The following is a 7,864-nucleotide window of genomic DNA, read 5'->3' as shown; positions in this document are numbered from 1 at the left end:
GTTCTTTTTTTTTTTTTTTTTTTAATAAGGTAATTTAAGATTACTGGTAAAGGATGTGTAGTTGATTTTTTTTTAATGATTAAACAATTAAAAGCATATGCACAATATATTTGAACCAATCAAGCATACATGTTGATTCTATAACACTCAAATATATGACTTCAACTTCTTCAACTTTGATAATTAATTGAGTCATATTAAGAATGGACCACTTCATTATTTAACACCGGAAGAAATTCCAACAAGAAAAATTTTCCCATTTATCCAAGGTCATACAGCTTTTTAAGTATAAACAATTCAAATGCAAATTTATTAACACCTATGAATTCATTGTTAATGAAATATAATGTGGATGTTTAAACATGACTAAGTAACTGTGTGGGTCACTTTTTACTCTCCTTTTAATGTACTTCCATCAAAAGTGGAATCTAGTGTTCACTGACATTTTGCTTCTCCTGAGCAGGAAGTCTGCATAGCAGTGGTACAATCTTCTTCATCCTGTTTAGGGAAAAATATTTTGTAATGTGTAGAAAATATTTTTATGGTCAGATTTTATTGGTCAAATTCAAAATTATTGTTTTACAAAAATAGATTCAATATTTAGATGTAAACTATCAATAAGGACTGTCAACTAAAAAAGATGTACAACTTGAGAGTCACACAAGTCACTTTGCCCCTATTTGGGGCAAAGTGAGGACTGCAGCCTGAGATACAGCACCTCAGATAGCTCTGAGAGACTGCTTCAAAGAGTCAGTGGGAGGAAGGTCAATATATAAGGTTTTGGTGAAGGTGGAGTTCAATACCATTGAAAGTGAAAAGAAAGTGTTAATCTCTCAGTCCTGTCCAACTCTTAGTGATCCCATGTACCGTAGCCCATCAGGCTTCTCTGTCCATGGGATTTTCCAGGCAAGAATACTGGAGTGGGTTGCCATTTCCTTCTCCAGTGGATCTTCCAGACCATTAAGCACTCATTTCACAAAACGTTTTCTGCTAGTCACAGGATCTGATGCCACCATGAAAGGATTTAGTGCTTTTCTAGATAAGAAGAGATGAAACCATTGATACCATAAAATCTTTTTCTGAAAACACCCAACTGTCTAAAGACCTGTCCCACCAGATTCCCTTGAGCACAGAGTGCCTCACTCCATTCTGAACTCCTGCAGGCGGTGTTGGAATGTCAACAGCTGCAGCACACAGGGTTCAGTCTCTGCAGAGGCAGATGGCAAAGAACCTAGTTTACTTGTTGGCAAACCTCTTGGAAAGTGACAAATTGTATCTGACAAAACAAAGTTTATTAATTTTCAGGATATAATTGTGGTAATATAGGGTTATAAAATTTGTATGCATAGGCTGACATACTCTCTTTAACTTAAAAAAAGATAAGTTTAAGATATGTGTCATTACTGCTGCAAATATAACCCCTTGCTACTTTCAGGGAAACCATGCCAAGTTGTTGAGTGTTAGTTGTTCAGTTGTGTCCAAATCTTTGCAACCCCATGGACTGTAGCCTGCCAATCTCCTCTGTCCATGGAATTCTCCAGGTAAGAATACTGGAGTGGGTTGCCATTTGCATCTCCAGGGATCTTGTCAACCCAGGGATTGAACCCAGGTCCCCCTCATTGCAGATTCTTTACTGTCTGAGTCATACTAAAAACTCATACTAAAACACAAATCTGATTAAGTCATTTTACACTTAAACCTTTATTTGTCTCTCATAAACCTCAGAATAAATTCAGATTCTTCAGTATTACATATCAAGATATATAAACCAAGTCTTTGGTTAATTGTCAATATCTCTTTCTACTCCCAACTCTTGTGACAGTGTCACAATATTGATATATTTTGTTCATTTCCATGCTTTTTGCTCTTCATATTTTTAGCTTCTTTTGCAATGAAGGAAAGTCACATCTTATCCCTAATATTTATCACAGTTTTTTAAAGTGAATGAATGAACCAGCTTTCTAAACTATTCTTCATATTCTTCATATCCATTCTTTCTCCACTGTAACACTTTTGCTTTGGATACTCTTCATGATTGATTAAAATCTCTCCATCTCTTTTCCTTTCCCCAAACTCTTGCCTCTCCATTCCTCATTCTACCATCTAGAGGCTAATTTCTAATACACACTAGATTAGCCTACCTTCTCTTTGAAAAGTATACACAAGATCATTATTAACTAAAGAAGTAAGTGCAAAGTTACTGGCACTCAAATCAAAACTTCCACAATGTAGTTTCAAAATGCCTTATCTGTCTTAGCTTATACATTTCTATTCTACTTCCATGAATTCAATTCCAAAGAAGCTCAATTACTCCCCATTTCCCAGAGAATGTTTTCATCTCTATTGTTCATTTTAAAAAGTTTGCATTGTTTAAATGCCATTCAAATATCCCAAGCTGGTGGAGTAGAAGGATGTGCACTCATCTTCTCCTGCAAGAACTCCAAAATTACAACTTGTTGCTGAACAACCATCAACAGGAGAATTTTGGATCCAACCAATAAAAAGATACCCCATGCCCAGGGGCAAAGGAGAAGCCCCAGCAAGATGGTAGGAGGGGCGAAATTGCATTTAGAGTCAAACCCCATACCCAAGAGAGATGCTTGGAGGGCTCAAACAAAACCTTGCATGCACCAGGAGACACCCACATAGACTGAGCCAGACAATCTTTTGAGTGTTTGAATGTCTTCTGCAGAGGAATGCATCAGCAGTGGCTTGCCACAGGGTCAGGGGCTCTGGGTGCAACAGACCTCTGTGTGGCATAAGCCCTCTTGGAGGAGGTCGCCATTAACCCCAACATAGAGCTGCCAGAACTTACACAGGACTGGGGAAACAGACTCTTGGAGGGCACAAACAAAATCATGTGCACACCAGTACCCAGGAGAAAGGAGCCGTGACCCCACAAGAGACTGATCCAGACTTGCCTGTGTGTCCAAGAGTCTCCAGCAGAGGCGTGGGCCTGCAGCATCCTCCTGCGGTGTTGGGGTCACTGAGTGCTGCAATGAGTGCAAAGGACCTTTTGAAGGAGGTTGCCAGGTATCTTCATTACCTCCACCATAGTTTGGCCTCAGGTCAACAATAAGGAGGGAACACAGCCCTGCCCATCAACAGAAAATTGGACTAAAGATTTACTGAGCATGGCCCCACCCATCAGAACAAGAAACAGTTTCCCCCACTCTCTTTCCCATCAGGAAGCTTCCATAAGCCTCTTATCCTTATCCTTTAGAAAATGACAGAATAAAAACAGAATAAAAACCACAATCACAGAAAACTAATCAAACTGATCACAAGGACCACAGCCTTGTCTACTTAATGAAACTATGAGCCATGCTGTGTAGGGCCACTGAAGATGGTAAGGTCATGGTGGGAGGTCTGACAAAACGTGGTCAACTGGAGAAGGGAATGGCAAACCACTTCAGTATTCTTGCCTTGAGAACCCCATGAACAGTATGAAAAGGAAAAAAGATATGATACTGAAATATGAACTCCCTAGGATGATAGGTGCCCGGTATGCTACTGGAGAAGAGAAGAGAAATAACTCCAGAAAGAATAAAGAGATGGAGCAAAACCAAAAACAATGCCCAGCTGTGGATGTGACTAGTGATGGAAGTAAAGTCCAATGCTGTAAAGAACAATATTGCATAGTAGCCTGGAATGTTAGGTCCATAAATCAAGGTAAATTGGAAGTGGCCAAACAGGAGATGACAAGACAGAACATTGACATTTTAGGAATCAGAAAACTAAAATGGACTGGAAAGGGTGAATTTAACTCAGATGACCATTATATCTACTACTGTGGGCAAGAATCCCTTAGAAGAAATGGAATAGCCATCATAGTCAACAAAACAGTCCAAAATGCAGTACTTGGGTACAATTTCAAAAATGACAGAATGATCTTTGTTCATTTCCAAGGCAAACCATTCAGTATCACAGTAATCCAAGTCTATGCCCCAACCAGTAATGCTGAAGAAGCTGAACAGTTCTATGAAGATCTATCTACAAGACCCTCTAGAACTAATGTCCCCCAAAAGATGTCCTTTACATTATAGGGGACTGTTATGTAAAAGTAGTAAGTCAAGTGATACCTGGAGTATCAGGCAAATTTGGCCTTGGAATACAGAATGAAGCAGGGCAAAGGCTAACAGAGTTTTGCCAAGAGAATGCACTGGTCATAGCAAACACCCATTTCCAAAAACACAAGAAAAGACTCTACATATTGACATCACCAGATGGTCAATACCAAAATCTGATTGATTATATTCTTTGCAGCCAAAGATGGAGAAGCTCTAAACAGTCAAAAAAAAAAAAAAAAAAAACAAGACTGGGAGCTGACTGTGGCTCAGATCCTGAACTCCTTATTGCCAAATTCAGACTTAAATTGAAGAAAGTAGGGAAAACCACTAGACCATTTAGGTATCACCTAAATCAGATCCCTTACAATTGTACAGTGGAAGTGACAAATAGATTCAAGGGATTAGATCTGATAGAGTGCTTGATGAACTATGGACACAGGTTCATTACATTGAACAGGAGGTGGTGATCAAGACCATCCCTGAGGAAAAGAAATGCTAAAAGGTAGTCTGAAGAGGCCTTACAAGTAGCTAAGAAAAGAAGAGAATCTAAAGGCAAAGGAAAAAAAGAAAGATATAAGCATCTGAAGGCAGAATTCCAAAGAATAGCAAGGAGGGTTATGAAAGCCTTCCTTAGTTATCAATGCAAAGAAATAGAGGAAAACAATAGAATGAGAAAGACTAGAGATCTCTTCAAGAAAATTAGAGATACCAAGGGAACATTTCATGCAAAGATGGGCTCGATAAAGGACAGAAATGGTAGGGACCTAACAAAAGCAGAAGATATTAAGAAGAGGTGGCAAGAATACACAGAAGAACTGTACAAAAAAGATCTTAATGACCTAGATAGCCATGATGGTGTGATGACTCACCTAGAGCCAGACATCCTGGAATATGAAGTCAAATGAGCCTTAGGAAGCATCACTAAGAACAAAGCTAGTGGAGGTGATGGAATTCCAGTTGAGATTTTTTTTTTTTAACGTTATAGACTTTAACGTTGCAAGAGCATCTCACCCATTCATGAAAAGCATTTCTCCATCAAGCTCATGCAAGAAAATGTTGTCTAAGCTAAAGAAATCATAGATAAAACATTTTATCAGAGGAAAGTATAAATAACAAAAAATTGCTTATCACAGGAAACTAAAATCATCTAATAATGTATTTAATAGTTCTAGTTTCATAGGTCTTTATATGTTATGCCAATATGTACCAGAGTTTAATGACAGAAAAGGCAACAATTTTTAAATTGCTGGTATACATTTATTTACAACTTTTTAGTGTAAGGCAACTTATTAAAACTGAAGAACCACAAGATGAAAATGAAGTCAACAGAAAAATCAAACTTCTCAGAACCAAAAGAACACAAAACATCAAACATAATTTAGAAATGAATGTGGCAGAAAGATATGTAGCAGACCTGCATTCCATTACCCCAGGTTATGTCAGTTCACAATTTTAAAAAAAACCTTTGTAGAGTATGAAATTAAAAATCATTTTTGGTGTAGGTGTAAACTCTGTGCTTAATCACATGGCTATGCTGACTCAACACTATCTTTGAAGATGGTCCATTGAAAGAGAGACATAACAGGTTCATTCCATAAGTTTCATTCAACTTTACTCAGGATTGGATACACATTAAATGTGTTTTTAATGCATAAAATCACAGTGGATAGCAGCAAAGGACTGGGGGTGGGTGAGTAAGGAGAATCTGATCATTCACATTGTGATTATTCTGCATATTTATGGAAAACACTTCACACTTTCTCAAACCTCAAGACTTCCCTTTTTAAAGAACCAAAATAAACCTAAGACACCTCGTGGACGGTTCCCCACCCCTAAATGAACTGGATACTCGTTTCCACATAAAACTGAAATAACAGTACGGAAGCAAAAGATTCTGATAGCAATGAAGTCTGTAAACTGTATCTCAGTCTCTCTTTCTTACTCCTAAAGTGCAATATGCTGGGTTGCGGTCCTCTCTCAGTAGTGCTTCTCCTGTAAGTAATCCTTCATTTTGTTGGACAGGGGCAGTTTCAGGATCAAGTCTATCCAGGTGGACTGGCGGATGACGAGCGGCACAGGTACTGCAGTGAGCGCACCTGCAGGAAGCACGACACGAGGTTGGTGAGGCTCACCGGGTAGGCGGCGAAGCCTGGCAGGCCCGATCCTGAGTATCAGAAAGCCCCGTTCTCCGAGTCCCTAATGGAGTGCTCTATCAGGTCCACGATGGATGTGTGTCCCTCCAAATCCGAGCTGTTCATAGAAGCTAAGCCTGCCATTGGAGTGTTCCATTCTGGTGTGGAGGGTCCTGCGGTGGGAGTGGCAGCTCATGCTGAGCAGGTAGTGGTCGACAGAGCTCTCCGTCACCAGGAAGGAGCCATCAGGCATGTTGACCAGCTTGCCCTCCACCTCCCAGCTTGTGATGGGTCCCCAATACCAGCCCTGCTTGGCCAGCTTCTTAAGCTCATCCGTCAGGCTGGTCACCACCAAGGGGCTATTGCTTTGCACTGAGTCATATACCCTGGCCACCCTGGGGGCTGAGTTGGGATCGAAATTCAAGTGGCAGCACATGCTCTCAGCCAGGTGGGCATCTGGGCAGGTCAGCTTGGCGAAGTTCCTTTGGCTCAGATCAGTCTGCAGGGGAGGCAGCAGTGGTGTGTGTGTGTGTGTGTGTGTGTGTGTGTGTTTCTCTGGGCGCGGTGGGGTGGGGGGGGGGGCAGTTCAGGGCCCACGTGGGCCCGCCCTCAAGCACTGCAGCAAGACCCCCCTGGTGCCCATCAGCAGACTGCCCACCAGCTCCTCGGTGAAGAGCTCGGGGGCCACGGCGAGGTCCCAGTGGGCCGGATGCTTGTAGTCCTCATGGTGGTGGTAGGGGAAGGGGCCCCCCGGCGGCTGGGGGAGGAGCCATCCAAAGGCACAGTGTACCGGATGTAGTCCCGAGCCACCAGTCCAAGGACGACAGGCACGTGTTTACCCAGGCAGAGGCACAGGTCCCCGGTTGGGGACCCGGAGCTCCGAGCGAGTCCAGCAGCTCTGGCCATGCGGGGCCGGCCTGGCAGAGGTCGCTGAATTCCTTGTGCACGCCGTTGAGGGCCGACCCGGGTCGGGCAAGTGCACCGGCACCTTGGCCCGCGACTCCATCCAGATGCACATTTCCTCCGAGGAAGTGGGGCGCAATGGCCAGGGCATGGGGCTGTAGTGATGGCTGCACAGCGACGGGGAGTGCATGGGCTTCAGCGACCGCACGTCGTTGAACACCAGGGGCGCCGGTTACAATGAGAACCTGTCCTTGTCCACTGAGCTCCCCGACGCCATGCCGCCCTTGCCCTTGGCCTTCCGCTTGGTGCTCAGCGGTCTTTTCAGCATGCCCCACGAGGCTCTGGCTCTTGGGTCCTTTCTTGCCCATTTCATTTTCGCCGTGGAGATCACGGCCGGCCATCTCCTTCCCATAGCAGCTCCCAAACAAGGCCTCCTCTTTCCTGAAGTTGCTGGCTAGTGCTGGCTGTTGTATGACCATGAATTCTGCATCTTCTTTTCTCTTACTCAAGCTGAAAGATTTCCGGAAGGTCTTAAGACTGATTTTCTTCATTCTGACTAGTTACCTGATCCGAGGGGCTCAATTTCTCTCCGGGATATTATCCTCGAACACCTGGGTAGGCTGCAGGGAAGGCTACATCCATGGGTTTTTCCAGCTTTATTTCCTCTATGGAAGTCACTGTCTGGAGCCAGACTGTTCTGGCTCACCTGAATCCCAGGTCCATCTTCATCAGTCGTGTAATCTTAAAGGTATTGGTGTC

General features: G+C 42.9%; 1 pseudogene; it reads right to left on the bottom strand.

The window, feature by feature from the left end:
- Positions 1 to 6,047: 6,047 nt before the first annotated feature.
- Positions 6,048 to 7,656, bottom strand: LOC113880957 (annotated as a pseudogene).
- Between the last annotated feature and the right edge of the window lie 208 nt (positions 7,657 to 7,864).

The sequence above is a fragment of the Bos indicus x Bos taurus genome, chromosome 2 (assembly GCF_003369695.1).
Source record: "Bos indicus x Bos taurus breed Angus x Brahman F1 hybrid chromosome 2, Bos_hybrid_MaternalHap_v2.0, whole genome shotgun sequence".
Classification (NCBI taxonomy): Eukaryota; Metazoa; Chordata; class Mammalia; order Artiodactyla; family Bovidae; genus Bos; species Bos indicus x Bos taurus.
Note: the sequence above shows the minus strand (reverse complement) of the source record. Positions and strands in the feature narration are given on the sequence as shown.